Consider the following 15602-nt stretch of genomic DNA (forward strand, 5'->3'; position numbering starts at 1 on the left):
ACTGAATTCAACAATGGCTGGATGGGAAAAGGGAGAGAGTGGAGGTGGATGATTGCTTCTCAGACTGGAGGCCTGTGACTAGTGGTGTGCATCAGAGATCAGTGCTGGGAAATTTGCTGTTTGTCACCTATATCTGGATGATAATGTGGTAAATTGGATCAGCAAGTTCACAGATGACACTAAGATTGGAGGTGTTGTGGACAGCAAAAATGATGTTCAAACCTTGCAGGGGGGATCTAGACCAGCTGGAAAAATGGGCAAAAAGCGAAAAATTGAATTTAATGCTGACAAGTGTGAGGTGTTGCATTTTGGAAGGACAAACCAAGAAATGACAAACATGGTAAATAGAAGTGCACTAAGGAGTGTGGTAGAACCAAAGGATCTGGGGATGGAGAGTACATATTCCCTGAAAGTGACGTCTCAATTTGATAGGGTTGTAAAGAGAGCTTTTGGCATATTGGCCATAAATAAATTCTCACCTCTTCTCATATCCAATTAACACCTTTTGTTGGTCTGGGCTCCCCCCTGTCCTGCATTCAGTCTCATTATTTTTACGCTTTCCTTTTCACTGCTTATTCCTTGAAGAAGGGCTCAGGCCCACAAGACCAGCTGAGTTCCTCCAGCATTTGTGTGTGTTTTTTACAAAAATTACACCATCTGCAGACATTCAATTTATTTTGAAAACTGGTAGATAGCTCCCTCTGCTGATGGTGAACATTTTTAATAAATGTATGGATGAAATGGAATCAAACTCAACAGTGTGCAGGGAAAAATAGACATAAATCCAATTCTCAGTCTTTCTGATACAGTTGTTAATAATCTGTTAATAAAATAATTCCATACAAAAGCGTTACCAACATAATCCAATCCCTGATCTCCAAAGGTGAAGAACACAAAAAACTTTATCATTAACTTTTTCCAGCATTTTTTCTGCAGTCAGTGAACCTCTTAACAGTGTCTAGTCTCAGACTTAGAATTCAATGAAATGAATTGTTTTCCAACACTAAACACATAATTGTTGAATTTCTGCAACTTTTATGTTAACAGAGAAGCTATGCCATTTAAAACAAAAAAAAAGGAATATGTTTATTCACCCAGGCTAGTTTAAAGGCACCGGTCATTCTGTGCTTTTTAAAAATAAGCCCGGCATCCACATTCGTAAATGCTATTTACATTATATCTTAATATCACAAAAACTGCAAATAATAACAAGTAAACTCCCAAACTGTGTCCTGACCAGTAGCCCTACAGAAGTCATCTAGATTCAATGACAGATGTATATTTCATTTGTTAAATTTATTATTTTATTCAACAATTCATTTTGCATCTAGATAGTTAGAAAAATCCTGCGATTCTCACACATATCCAATCGTCTAAATGAGCACCAAAATCTTGGACAAATGCAAGCTAATTTCTTAGTCATAGTCCCCCTTATTTTTCCTTCATTCATACTGAATGTTTCATTGCAAACTCTTCAGTCTTTGCACCTTAGTGACACTGAATAATTCCTGAAAATATCTTGGTTTTGCACTTGTGTCCCAAACAGACATTTTAACTGACTCCCTTGTTTGGGATCAAGGCTTACTTGCTTCAACTCCAGCATGGGGTGCTACAATGACTGATGACATCAACATTAGGTAGCTAATTGGGTGGGTGGTTTTCAAAGTGGTGCTCTTTGTCTTCCGCTTACCTAGACTTTCTGTGTACTCCTGATGTTTAGCCTTGAGCTTCTCGGTATCATTTGTATGTTCCTTCTCCACTCTGAGAAGTTACAAGACTGAGATACCCAGACATCAATGGGAATGTTCACTTCGAGGAGGGTTTGAGCACATCCTCAAATCATTTTCTCCATCCATTTGGTCATCCCTTCCCATGGCAAAATTCAGAACAGAGTAACTCTAGAACTGCAGATGAGCAAACAATAGCCCTTTTTCTACTGGCACCCCAATTATTGGCCATACAATGTCCAGGGATAAGAAGCCATCAGTGCTGTTTCCACTGGGCCACCTTTAACCAGGACACTGATAGCTTTTCCGCTGAACACAACTCATCCCCGGGGATCAGAGAGTCTACCTTCAAATGGAATGGATGGAAGTTGTCTTTTTTCCACTGGTTTAATCAGCACACTAGATATGAGTAGGGGGTAGAGGTCATCAATCCCTGGTATGATTTAATGTCATTTGATGCAGGCATGCCGATTGTTTTCTTCTTTCACTAGATCCTTAACCTGTTAGTTCCCCATTAATTCCTGGGACAAGGTTCCAGTGGGAAAGGGGAGAAGCTGGATGGGGTGGGGGTGGGGGGGGGGGGGAATGGGGACTCAGCAGATCAGGTAAAGGATCCCAACCCAAAATGTTGACGGATAATTTCTCTCCATGAATTCTGACTGACCCACTGAGTTTCTCATTGTTTACTCGGAAAAGAGTCTCTATATCAGGGATTCAACCAATATGGCTGGCACAGATAGACATCAGAGAATAACTAGGGCATAAAATCTGGGGATGGTGGACTTTGAGACAATGTTAAAGTTGGTATAAATTAATCTCTTTTTGTGGTACAGCTGCTAAGTTCTACGGAATAATACCAAAAGCACGTCCAAGACTATTGTCATGTGTACCAAAGTGCAATGATAAAGTTTGTTTTGCAAGCACTGCAGTTTTATACCCCATACAAAATACAGCAAGCTCAAAATTACAGAGAGGGGTCTGTTGAAACAGAACAAAAGGCATCATAATTTTGATCTGCCATACAGGCAGTCTGACCTCTCCATAAACTCATCCTCCATAAACATGACTTCATTCTAAGATGCAGGAGATCTAGACCATATTTCCCCATGGTTTCCTAGAATCAGAATCAGAAGTTATTGTCATGACATGAAATTCATGGTTTATGGCAGCATCACAGTGCAAACATATAAACCACCTTACAACAACAAAAATAGTGCATGAAAATCAAAGTAAGACAGAGTCTTTGGTTCATTCATCATTCAGGAATCTGACGGCAGTGGAGAAGAAGCTGTCCTTATGCCACTGAGTGCTCATCTTTAGACTCCTGTACCTTTTTCTCAATGGTAGCAGAATGAAGAGGGGGTCCTTGAGCATAGAGGCTGCTTTCTTAAGACAACGCCTCTAGTAGATGTCATCGAAGGAGTGAAGATTGATGTCCATGATGTCACAAGCCAAGTTAACAATCCTCTGGATTTTTTTTCTTGTTCTAAGCAATGCCACCTCTGTACCAGACAGTAATGCAGCCGGTCAGAATGCTCTCCATGGTACACTTGTAGATGTTTTCGAGAGTCTTTGGTGACATACTGAATCCCCTCAAACACTTCACAAAGTCTAACCGTTGGCGAGCCTTCTTCATGATTGCATTAGCATAGAAGATCCATAACAGGTCCTTGGAGATGTTGATACCCAGGAATTTGAAATTCTTGACCCTCTCCACTACTGAGCCCTCAATGACAACTGGATTGTGTTCTGCTGACTTCCTCCTGAAGTCCACTATCATCTCCTTGGATTTGTTAACGTTGAGTGCCAGGTTGTTGGTGTGACACTACTCAATGAGCTGATCTATTTTCCTCCTGTACACTTCCTCATTTCCATTTGTGATTCTGCCAACAACCATGGTGTCATCAGAAAACTTGCAGGCAATTGTGCCCGGCCACACAATCAGGGCTGTACAGTCAGTAGAACAGTGGACTAAGTATGATTTTTTGAGGTGTTCCTGTGTGATAGTCAGTGAGGAGGAGACGTTGTTTCCAATTTGTATTGACTGTGGACTTCTGATCAGGAAGTCAAGGATCCAGTTGCAGAGGGAAGTGCAGAGGCCCAGAATTTGGAGCTTTGTGACCAGCAATGAGGGAATAATAGTGTTGAAGGCTGAGCTGTACTCTATGAAGAGCAGCTGTATGTTTGAGTTGCTATTTTTGAAGTGGTCCTGAGCTGAATGGAGAGCCAGTGATATTGCATCTGCTGTGGAACATTTGTGATGATAGGAGAATTGCAGTGGGTCCAAACCTCTGCTTAGGTTCGTGTTAATTCTGGCCACGACCAGCCTCTCAAAGCATTTCATCACAGTCGATGTTAGTGCTATTAGGCGATAGTCGTTGGGGCAGCTCACTCTGCTCTTCTTGGGCACCAGGATGATTGATGCCCTTTTGAAGCAGGTGGGAACCACTGACTACAGCAAGGAGAGGTTGAAAATGTCTGTGAACACTCCAGTTAGTTAGTTGGCCAAGATTATCAGCATCCTGCCAGGTACGCCATCAGGGCCTGACACCTTGCGAGGTTCATCCTCTTGAATGATGATCTGACGTCAACCTCAGGGACAGATATCACAGGGTCCTCAGCCTTTGCAGAGATTCTTGAAGCCATTGTTGGGTTTTCCTTCTCAAAGCAGACATAGAAAGTGTTCAGCTCATCAGGTAGTGAAGCATCATAGTCACCTATGGAGTTTTCCCTTGCTATAGGTTTTGATGAAGTCAGTTGCATATTCATTCAAGTCTACGGATAAGTTCTTGAATTGGTGGTCCAGTCCACCAATTCAAAGCAGTCCTGCAGTTGCTCCTCTGGTTCCTGCAACCATACTTTTGCCATCGTCATTACTGGTGGTGTGTCCTCAGTCTCTGCTTGTACACTGGGACTGTGGTCATGGTATGGCTCGGTAGGCATTCTTCATGATGGTGCAGTAGTGGTCAAGTGTGTTGGCTCCTCTGGTCTCCTCTGTGGCATGTTGGTGGCAGTTTGTTAGGTTGGCCTGATTTAAGTCCCCGACAATGATTGGGAAGGCATCAGGATGTGGTCTTGTGGCTGCTCATCACAGTACTCAGTCCCTCCAGTGCCAGCCTGATGTTAGCCTTGGGCGGAATTTGCACTGCAACCAGGATGATGGCAGTGAACTCCCTTGGCAGGCAGAATGGGTGGCACTTGATCACCAGATGTTCCAGGTCAGGGGAGCAGGATTAAGAAATAACCATCACATTTGTCGACCACAATAAATTAATGATGACACAAACGCAATCTCCCCTGGTTTTTCCAGACGTCAACATCCGGCCAGTGTGGTGGTGGGTGTAGCCCTCAGGCTGTAGCGCCATATACAGGATGTCCTCGTTTAACCATGTTTCTGGAAGCACATCGCACAGAACTCCCTGATGCCTCTCGGACATTTTAATCTGGCTTGGAAATCATTGAGTTTTTCTATAGCTTGATGATTTCCTTCTCCTAACTCTAAATATCACTCACTTCTCTTGTATGAGACTGTTCGATTGTACCATAGCATCTTTAATTGAATTGAATTGCTTGTCATGATGTACCAAGATACTGTGAATTTTTTTTGCATGCTACCCAGACAAGTCAATACATTCTTAAGTACAGCAGAATGGGTACTCTGTAACAACATAATAAACAATGATAAAACAGTGTAGCGTATAGTGATACTAGTACAAATTGCTGCACATGAGGCTACTTAACAAGAGCACCATCCAAATACCAAATTTCATTCGTGAAGGTCGCTTTGGCGGTAGCCAAGAAGTGTATAGCAGTTTCATGGAAGTCCGACTCCCAACTAAATACTACATGATGGAATATGGAAATGCAAAGTTGCATTTCCCCTGTAACAATCTGTCCCAGAAGGGAAATGAATATGATCAAGGAAGTCGGACAAGGCGCAGGTGGCATGTTTCTTTAAGTTTCGCATCTATGAAAATTAAAATAAAATATTTAAAAGAAAAGAGTCCATGGTATAACAGGAAACATACCAGTGTAGGTAGATCATGGGCTGATTGGCAGGAAGCAGAGTCGGAATACAGGGATCATATACTGGTTGGCGTAAAACCCAAAAATCAGCAGACGCAGTGATTGAAGTTAAAAAAAATGCTAGAGAAACTCAGCAGATCAAACAACATACATTTTATAGCCATTTGCTCGTGGGTTCCACAGGGGCTGGTGTTGGGACCACTTCTTTTTATGTTATTGTGATGGTTATATTGGATTGTGGAATGGATGCCTTTGTGGCCACATTTGCAGATGAGAAGGAGTTAGGTGGATGAGTAGGCAGTGTTGAGGAAACTGAGAGGCTGCAGAAGGAATTAGACAGATTAGCAGAATGGGCAGGGAAGTGGCAAATGAAATATTATGTCAGAAAGTGTACGGTCATGCACTTTGGTAGACAAAAATAAGCAGGCAGACTATTTTTTCAATGGGGAGAAAATCAAAATACCCAGGTGCAAAGGGATTTGGGAGTCCACGTGTAGGTCAGCCTGAAGTTAAGCATGTGGGTTGAGTCAGTAGTGAAGAAGGCAAATGCAGTGCCGGCATTCATTTCAAGAGGAATAGAATACAAGAGTAGGAATATGATATTGAGACTTTATAGGGCACAGGCGAGACATCACTTGGAGTATTGTGAGCAGTTTTGGGCTCTTCATTTAAGAAAGGGTGTGTTGGCATTGGAGAGGGTTCGGAAGAGGTTTGTAAGGATGATTCCAGGCATGAAAGGGTTATCATATGGGGAGCATTTGACAACTCTTGGCCTGTATTTTTTGGAATTTAGCGAGAATGAGGGGGAATCTCATTGAAACATTTCAAATGTTGAAAAGTATGGGCAGAGTAGATGTATAAAGGTTGTTTCCCATGCTGGGAGAGTTTAGGACAAGAGGGCACAACTTGAAGATTGAAGGGTATCTTCATACAGAGGAATTTCTTCAGCCAGAGTGACGTGCTACCAATAACTCCAAAGACCAGAATTTACCTAACATAGGCTTTTATTACCATAAACAGAAGGCACGACTCATGTTGCTAACCTGAGACCTGAGCTTGTTCTGGAGGAGGGGTTGTGATGTTGCCACCTTTATTAGGAGAATCAAGAGGGAGGAGCCACAGGTACAATCAGCAAGGGGCGGGCCAGCCATGCACATACAAACAGTATTAACAGTGGTTCCACCACATTCATCCCCTCTTTTTAAAAGAAGTACGGCTGGGTGAAGTGGGTTCCATGTCCATCACAAATTCAGTCTGTCCAGTGACCATTGTAGCACCGGCTGTGGCTCAGCTGTTGACTCCTGGATGGTCTGGTCGTTGTCAATGGGTTGGGCGTCTGGCAGCTGAAAAAACAGTTGGGGTTGGGCTGGGGTAGGGTGGCATGGTATGTGGTGGATGGTCGTGGGAGATGGACATACTGGATGGTCGGCCAGAGTGCCGGGATCTCCCATGCGCGCCAGGTCCCTGACGGACACAGTGTCCTCACACCCATTGGGGTAAGCCACATACGCATATTGGGGGTTGGTATTGAGGAAGTGGGCCCTCTCAACCAATGGGTCAGACTTCTGGCTTCTCACATGCTTCTGGAGCAGGATTGGCCCTGAGGATGTCAACCAGGATGGCAGCATGCCTGGGGAAGGGAAACAATGTTTCAAATTGGGTGGCATTGCTGGCGGTGCCAGGAGGGATCTAATTGTGTGGAGTGCTTCAGGGAGGACCTCTTGCCAGTGGGAGACAGGCAGGCCTTTTGGCCTCAAGGCTAGAAGGATGGCCTTCCAGATGGTAGTGTTCTCCCTTTCCACCTGGCTGTTCCCTTAGGGGTTGTAGTTGGTGATCCTGCTCATGACAATACCGCTGGACAGCAGATATTGGTGCAGCTCATGAAGAAGGACCCCTGGTCACTAAGAATATAGCATGGGTATCCAAACAGGGTGAAGCAGTTGCGCAAAGCTTTAATGAGAGTGTCTGGGCAGGGAATGGCAAAAGGGAATGTGAATACTCATCAATGATGTTTAGGAAGTACATGTTGTGGTTGAAGAGGGCAGGGGCCCCTTGAAATCCATCTTCAGGCACTCAAAGGTGTGGGTGGTCTTAATCAGGTGAAACCTGTCCGGCTGGTGGAAGTGTGGTTTACACTCCACACAGACATGGCAGTTTCTGGTCATTGCCCTGATGTCCTGAACCAAATAGGGGAGAGGTTGTGGTTTTTGATGAAACGGAAGAACCAGGTGACCCCAGGGTGGCAGAGGTCTTGTAAACAGTCTATCTAGTGCTGGCACAAATCCCTTGGGACAGAGCATGTGACGGCTCATTGAGCTTTCCGGACAAGTACAAAATATTGTAGCGGCTGTGTAGCGGGCCGAGCAAACCGCCACCGTCAGTGCAGTGCACGGACTTACCTAAGGGCTGGCATGCTAGCAGTACTGAGTGCCGAGGGATGGCACGTTGATCAGCTGGGTCCCCTGCTGAAAGGCACGGGACATTAACATGTCTCAAATTAAACCTGCTGGTCCCATGGACCAACAGCCGTCCCTTAACAAGGTCCCACCTTCTCCTGTAGATCCTGGGACAGGCAGGGAATAAAAGCCACTTGTAAAGCTTCAATAAACCAGTCTTGAGTTGACTACTCTGGTATGTGTTTGTATTTCTTTAATAGCTCTACAATTGTAGTAGCCATTACAATTGGTGATCCCAACTGCAAGATTCAACTGAAACTTGAATCTCCAGTCGTAATGGACACAGCTACACCAGCAGCTGCAGCCACCACCATGGCAGCAGTTAATGCAGTTGGACTTCATTTGCCTCCTTTTAGAACACATCAACCATGGGTTTGGCTTATTCAGACTGAAACCCAGTTTCATCTTTGGGGCATAATGGCAGAGTTCTGGCATGTTATAGTGCGTTGGATGCTGCTATTGCATCTTGACTGAGCGAATTTATTGCCAATCCTCTGGCGGAGAACCAGTACACCAGGTTCCGCCAGTTTCTTCTGGATACATTGGAATTGACAAGGCATGGGCGCAGCATGTGGCTTTTGAACATGGAAGGTCTGGGTGACAGGAATCCATCAGACCTAATGAATGAGATGCTCATATTGGCGGATGGTCATTCTCATTGCCTGCCTTTTGAAACCTTATTCCTATCAAAGCTGCCAGCTCGCGTCGCCATACCCATTGCCAACATGGATTTCCGCCATCCCCATGACATAGCATGGGAGGCTGACAGGCTCTATCGTACCCCTACACAAAAGTCTGCTCAAATACAGCCTGTTTTGGCAGCAGATACATCTCCCATGTCCTATGAGCCTCCTGTATCTGCAGTCCAACCAAAGAAGGAGGAATGTGCTGACGTACGTCGGGAGTGGTGTTTTTACCATCGCCGTTGGGGGAAAAATGCCCATAAATGTGTCCAGCTATGTACCTATTACAGGAAAAAGGCAGAGGTTGGCTTCATGGTCCTGTAGATCATGGCCACAGATAGTGACGTTGTGAAGGTAGAGGAATGTGGCCAGCACCCTGTGCTCGTTCACCTCCCTCTGGAAGATGGAGAATCCATTGGTGACCCCAAAGGGGGCCCTGAGAAAGTGGTAGAGGCAGCCATCCACCTCGAATCCAGTGTATTGGCGGTCTCTGGATGGATAGGGAGCTGATGGTATGCCAGACTTCAAGTCAATGGTGGAAAATACCCAATATTGGGCAATTTGGTTCACCATGTCAGCTATGTGGGGGAGGGGGTACAGATCCAGTTGCATTAACCTGTTAATGGTCTGACTGTAGTCGATAACCATTTGGTATTTTTCCCCACTCTTAACCACCACTACCTGAGGTCTCCAGGGCTGGTACTGGGTTCAATGGTCCCCTCGGTCAGGAGATGTCTCACCTCTGATTTAATAAAAGCCCTGTCCCCAGCCCTGTATCACCTGCTCTAGGTGGCAACAGGCTTACAGTCAGAGTGAGGTTGGCGAACAGAGGTGGGGAGGAAATCCAGAGGGTGGACAGCCCACAGGGTGCGTGTAGTGGATGGATTATGGGTTGCTAGTTGGACACATTCAGAGGGGAGGGCGGGCAGTTTAAAATTGTTGGTTGCAGACTGTGAAGGGGAGAATGTGGCCCATCATATGCCATTGTGATGCTCTTGTGGCACTGCAAGTCCAACCCCAGCAGTACGGATGCACAGAGCTGTGGCTTCAAAAGGAGTTTAAAGTTTTTGTACTCTGCGCCATGTATGGTCAGTGTCACTCTGCAGCTACACGGATCTCTGCCAAGTGGGACTTAGAGGCCATGCAGACTCTGTAACTCACTGGTCTCACTGCAAAGGAATAACACTGCTCTGTGTCCGTGCTCCCACTATCGAACAGGCAGCTCGTCTTGTACCCATTTACCTCTATGTTCATCATCGACCTGGCGAGCTGATGAGGGCTCCTTTGGTCGAGTGTGTCTGAAGCCAGAGTACCATCACTGTCTGATCCGCTGTACTGGCTCAAGGCCTGGTAAAATAGCAGTGTCAAAGATGGCGGCCCCCACGGTATGTACGGGGTGTTGCTGTTGTTTGGAAGTGACGTCATCCAAGATGATAGAGGCCCCCACTGCCCGCAAGCAGCGCTGCTTGGGTTAGAAGGTTGCTTGGATTTGCATATCTTCACATAGTGTCCCTTCTTCCTGCACCTGGAACAGACCATGCCCTTCACTGGGCAGCGCTTCCTGGTGTGCTTCTGCTGACCACAGAAGTAGCACTTGGGCACTCGCCGGCGGTGGCAGGAGTAGTCAGGACAGGACATGGGGCAGCCTGCGATCCCACGTCACAAGATGGCGGCGCCTGCATTCTCCATGATGTGGCCGCATTATCGGTCGAGAAAGAGCCCACATTGCAGAGGGCTACTTCCAGAGTTTTAGATGCTTTGATGGCTTTCTGCAGCTTCAGCTCACCCTGTTCTGTCATTCACTGGTGAATGTAATCCAATCTGATGCCTGGTACCATAGGCATCTCGGATCAGCTCTTCTGTGTACTCATCTGCTGATATGGCCATGAAGCTGCAGGCCAATCCAAGGTCTCGCAAGACCCGAAGGTAATCGTCGATTGACTCCCCGGGTTGCTGCTTATGCATGGCTTGGACATGCCTGGCATAGACTTCATTCAGCTGGGTTAGATTCTGGCCTTTCAGAATGCCCATTGCTTCGGTGAATGTCTCACAGTCTCTGATCATCGGGTAAATGTGGTGCCTTACCCGTGAGAACAGTAAATACAGTTTGTCTGCGTCAGATTAGACGTCCGCGGTGGAGGCCTGCAGAAACACGTTGAACCAACGTAGCCAGAGTTCAAACTTGTCAGATGCTTCTGGTGATTGCGGGTCGACTTCCAGCCTCTCTAATCTCAGCATCTTTGTCAATTCCAAAAAGAATTATTGTAATAAAATTAATGCACTATCAATAACTCCAAAGCCTAGAATTTACCTGACTGATAGGCTTTTATTACCATAAATCGATGGCACATCTCGGGTTGCTGACCCAAAACCCAAGCTTGTTCTGAGGGAGGGTGTTGTGAGTGAGGAAATAGGTTTGGTAAGTCTCAAAGGCAAGGACTCTGACACAGTTTTGGTCGGGAGGATTTTATTTACAGAGGGCAAGTGTGGGAAATGGTAACAGATGCAGAGCGTGCACGCACACAAAATTTACAGCAGCTGTGGGAAAAAGGTAGTGGCAGTGAAACAATGCATACGGTTTATTAGTGATCATGGGGGGGAAAAAAAAATCGGTAAGCGATTAAACATATGGAGACAACTAATAATGAAAGTGGGAACAAACTGTGTACACACACAACCAACCAAGGGAAAAGCCAATAGGATTCATACCACCCTTTGACTCTGTACAGGCATAGTCCTATGCTATTTAGCGACAACAATCAAACTCCCAACCCTATTTAGTGCACAGCTTACCAACAGTTTCTCCAACGCTGTTCCATATTCCCCAGCCTGCAGTGAAGCAGGGTAGTCCCTCGAAGATGGAAAAAGAGAGAGAACAAAGAACATACGACACCTTTATAGTTCTGGAGGGCCCAGCCTAGGTTGTTAGCAGAGAACAATGGCTCGTGCCAGAAGGGTTAATCCTATTACACCAACCAATGACCTAAAACTGAGTACAGGCAGGCTGGAGAGTCCAGTCCGGATAACTTACATGGGTCCAATGGCAACGGTGCTCTAATGGGTGGGGCAGGACCAAACCTAAATTGGCAGCTGGTGTGTCCTCCGACTAGGTAGGGGGAAATGCTGTCATGTGACAGCCACAGCCCTTCCCAATACAGAGGGGTTATGGCATTGCCACCTTTATTAGGGGAATTAAGGGGAGGAGCCACAGGTATAATCAGCAAGGGGTGGGTCAGCCCTTATATTAACAGTGGTTCCACCACACAGAGGGTGGTAAATCTGAGGAATTTGTTGCCACAGGTGGTTGTGCAGGCCAAGTCAATTGATTATCCAGGGCATCAATGGTTATGGAGAGAAGGTAGGGCAGTAGGGCTGAGTGAGAAAATGGATCAGCTCATGGTTTTAATAGTGGGGCAGACACATGGGCTGAATAGCCTATTTCTGGTCCTATGTCTTATGGTATACAGGAAAGTAAAGTTATGAGGGCACCATCTTTTACCAATAAGAGGCCCATTCAAGAGTCTGATGACAGCAAGACATAGACTGTCCTCGAATACTTTTGTTCATGTATCTTCAGAAAAGGGGAAGTATGGGATGGCTTTTCTCAAGCAGTGGGAGATACAGATGGAGTCAATGGAAGGGTTGCGCTTTACATGAACTACATTCACGACTCATCAAAAAAGGCACTATAATTTGAAATGTGCAAAACATGGTGGAGTTGGTCAGCTGGTCATGCAGCATTCATTGAAAGCAAGACTGCAGATTTTGCAGGCCTAAGCCATTCTTCAGGAACACTAAGATGAGACAAACACCTAAATAAGAAGGCAAGGGGAAGGGGAGGATTACAGGTGCTAGGTGAATGCAGCTGGAGGGGAAGATAGGAAAGGACATGATAGGGGAGGGCACAGAGGGCTGAGAAAAATGTTCTCTGATAGGTGGAAGGAAATGGGTGGGGAGTTCAAGGACAGAGGACATCAGACTTAAGAGGAAGTAGAGGTGCTGATGCGCTTTCTTAGTCATCATGTTGATGCAGGTTGACCAGGACAGGTCACTAGAATATAAGGCTCTCTACTATCTCCACCTCATCACAAAGGATAGGGAGTAAACTCCAACCTGCTTTCAGAAGTCTATGACCAGCTTCTTAGTTTTGCTGACATTTTGAGAATGGTTGTTGTCCTGGTACTGAGTCACTCATCAGCTCTCCCTTCTATATTCCAACTCAGTGTTATTAGAGATGTTGCATACGATGCCGGTGTCATCTACAAATTTATAAATGGAGTTGGAGCAGTGTTTAGCCACCCTGTCACATGAATACAGGGAACGTAATCGGGGAACGAGTACACAACTTTGTGGAGCCCAACTGTTGAGGAAGCTGGTGGAGAAGGTGCAGTCACCAATCTTCACTGATTGCAGACTGCAGGATAGGAAGCCATGCACCCAATTGCAGGAGTGACTTCTGAGGCCAAGGGGATGTCTATTTGGTAATATTGTGTTGAAGGCAGAACTATAGTCAATGAATAGTAGTTTGACACAGGTACCCTTGTAGTCCAAATATTTCAGGCTGAGTGATGGCACTTTCTATGGATCACTGCAGTGGAAGGCAAATTGGAATGGGTCAATGCTGGCTGGGAAGCTGGGGCTAATGCTGGCCTCTTTAATTACTTCATGATAGACAATGCAGAACCACCAGTGGTATTCATGCAGGGTGGTGCAAACAAGAGACAGATAATGAAGGAAATCCAAAGAGAAATTGCATCTTCATTCAGCTTCACTTTATATCTGATCAGCGTTCCTCACGCGACATCAAACTGAGAACAATCAGTCCAGAACAGCAGACGATAGGTGGCATGTTCCCAATATACATGCCTCAAAGGAGAAAGCAATGGATAGATATAAAGGAAAGGAAATAATGGAAGTGGAAGCAGGAATACTGAAAGGCAACCAAAGTAAAGACTGTTAACATTGAATTTATATTTGGTCATGTACCAAATACATTGTGTACCTATATTTATAGCAGTTATTAATTACCATGTTTAGATGTTTATTTTAAGATTTATATAAACTGTTCAGTGCACTGTGTACAAAATAATGGATATAATTATGTAAATGCAGCAATTTGTAAAAATGTAAGTATAGTTTGGTGAAGAAAACATATTAATGTTTGGTTGAACTTATAACTATCTTTAAATAATTAGCTAATTATATCATTTAATATATATTATGTAATTTTTCTGTAAGCAAAACAATTTATCCAGATAGTTAATCTTTTCTATAGACGTGTTGTATCTTTTTTGATGTAATATAATTTGTAGAAGTCCACATTTGTTTTGTACCCTTCATACCTTGTATTAACGGAAACTGTTTAGTTTGGGAACTAGTACCTTCACTAAAGACTCTGCCTAGTCCAAGCAGTAACTCAAAGAAGTACACAGACACTATATCACCCACAAATCCCATCTTATACCTATGATATACAATCGCTGCCCTCATACTCTCGTCGTAGCTCCAGCATAAAAAGCATCAAAGGGGATGCTGAGCGACAAAGACAATGTGATTGAAATAGATGATCAGCCATGAAATCATGATGGTTTGGTGATGGTTCAGCTGCATTCACAACTCTCTGCAGTTTCTTGTCATTGTGAACAGAGCAGTTCCTGTATGAAGATGTGTATCTGGATGGGCTACATTCTGTGGTGCATCTGTAAAGGTAGGTAGGTGCCACTGGGGTCTCGACAAATTTCCCTAGACTTCTGGGGAACTGGAGTCCTTGACGTGTCTTATTTTTTGATGTTTCTATGTTCTATTTTACAAACACATGCACCACACAGTTATTCCATGATGGTTGCCATCTCTTGTACATACCTTGAATCTCACTCAGTGACAGATTTCCATCCTCCATGGCAGAGGTGCATACAATGGAGTGAGTGATTGAAGCTATCGAAGTTGACAACTCGAAAGGGGCCACAGGACCTGGAGTAAAACTTGCTGGCATTGCACAAAATTCAGTTGCAAATGAAACATTGCTCTTTTTAACTCTTTCCACTTGGAAATGTTCCATCCTCCTTCTCTCCTCAGGCTGGGCTCCAGATGTCAGCACTGCTCCAAGATATATCTGGCTGAGTGAGAGAAAGTTAGACGAGGAATTTTCAGGAACTCTGAGAGGACAATCAACATGTCAGGCTGTGCACAGCAGTGAGGTAAGATGATGTTGGATGGACTTCACCAGCAGGTAAGGGATTATGCCAGTCTCAGTCTACTGGGTTGGATGCAGAGGAAGGCATTCACCCATTTGCCTGCACCTGCCCCCAGGCAGAAATGCGGCTGTCAAAATTTACTGAGCAAAAAGCAGCAATGCTTTGAACCAGTAAAGTACAGTCAGGGCTAGAAGGTCAGCTCAAGAAAAACTTAAAATTGTACATGATTACTTCATTACCGGTAGTTATGTTTGTTACAATACACATTTACGTGACAGAGACTACAATTTGTACAAAACAAACAAGCGAGCCACTATGGTTTCTGTGACTCACTGAGTTGAATTCAGGTGTGATGTAGAATATGCTCTTTCTGATGTCTGAGCAACAGGTGAGATAAATAGGTGCTGCCACTGTCTCCAGAAACTCAAAAGCTGTGGATGCTGGAATCTTGAGCAAACAACTAGCTGCCGAGGAACTCAATGGGTCAGGCAACATCCACGGGGAGAAATGGTCAGT

The 15602-nt window shown here is 44.9% G+C and overlaps 1 protein-coding gene across 1 annotated transcript in view; it reads left to right on the plus strand.

The window, feature by feature from the left end:
• colec10 (collectin sub-family member 10 (C-type lectin)) overlaps positions 1 to 15070 on the plus strand; it is a 94139-nt gene extending 79069 nt beyond the window's left edge. The window contains exon 10 of the transcript XR_011352079.1: positions 14968 to 15070. The gene's annotated coding sequence lies outside the window, so the exon portion shown is untranslated. The remainder of the gene's footprint in view (positions 1 to 14967) is intronic.
• The last annotated feature ends 532 nt before the right edge of the window (positions 15071 to 15602 follow it).

This window comes from Narcine bancroftii, chromosome 2 (assembly GCF_036971445.1).
Source record: "Narcine bancroftii isolate sNarBan1 chromosome 2, sNarBan1.hap1, whole genome shotgun sequence".
In the NCBI taxonomy this organism is placed as follows: domain Eukaryota; kingdom Metazoa; phylum Chordata; class Chondrichthyes; order Torpediniformes; family Narcinidae; genus Narcine; species Narcine bancroftii.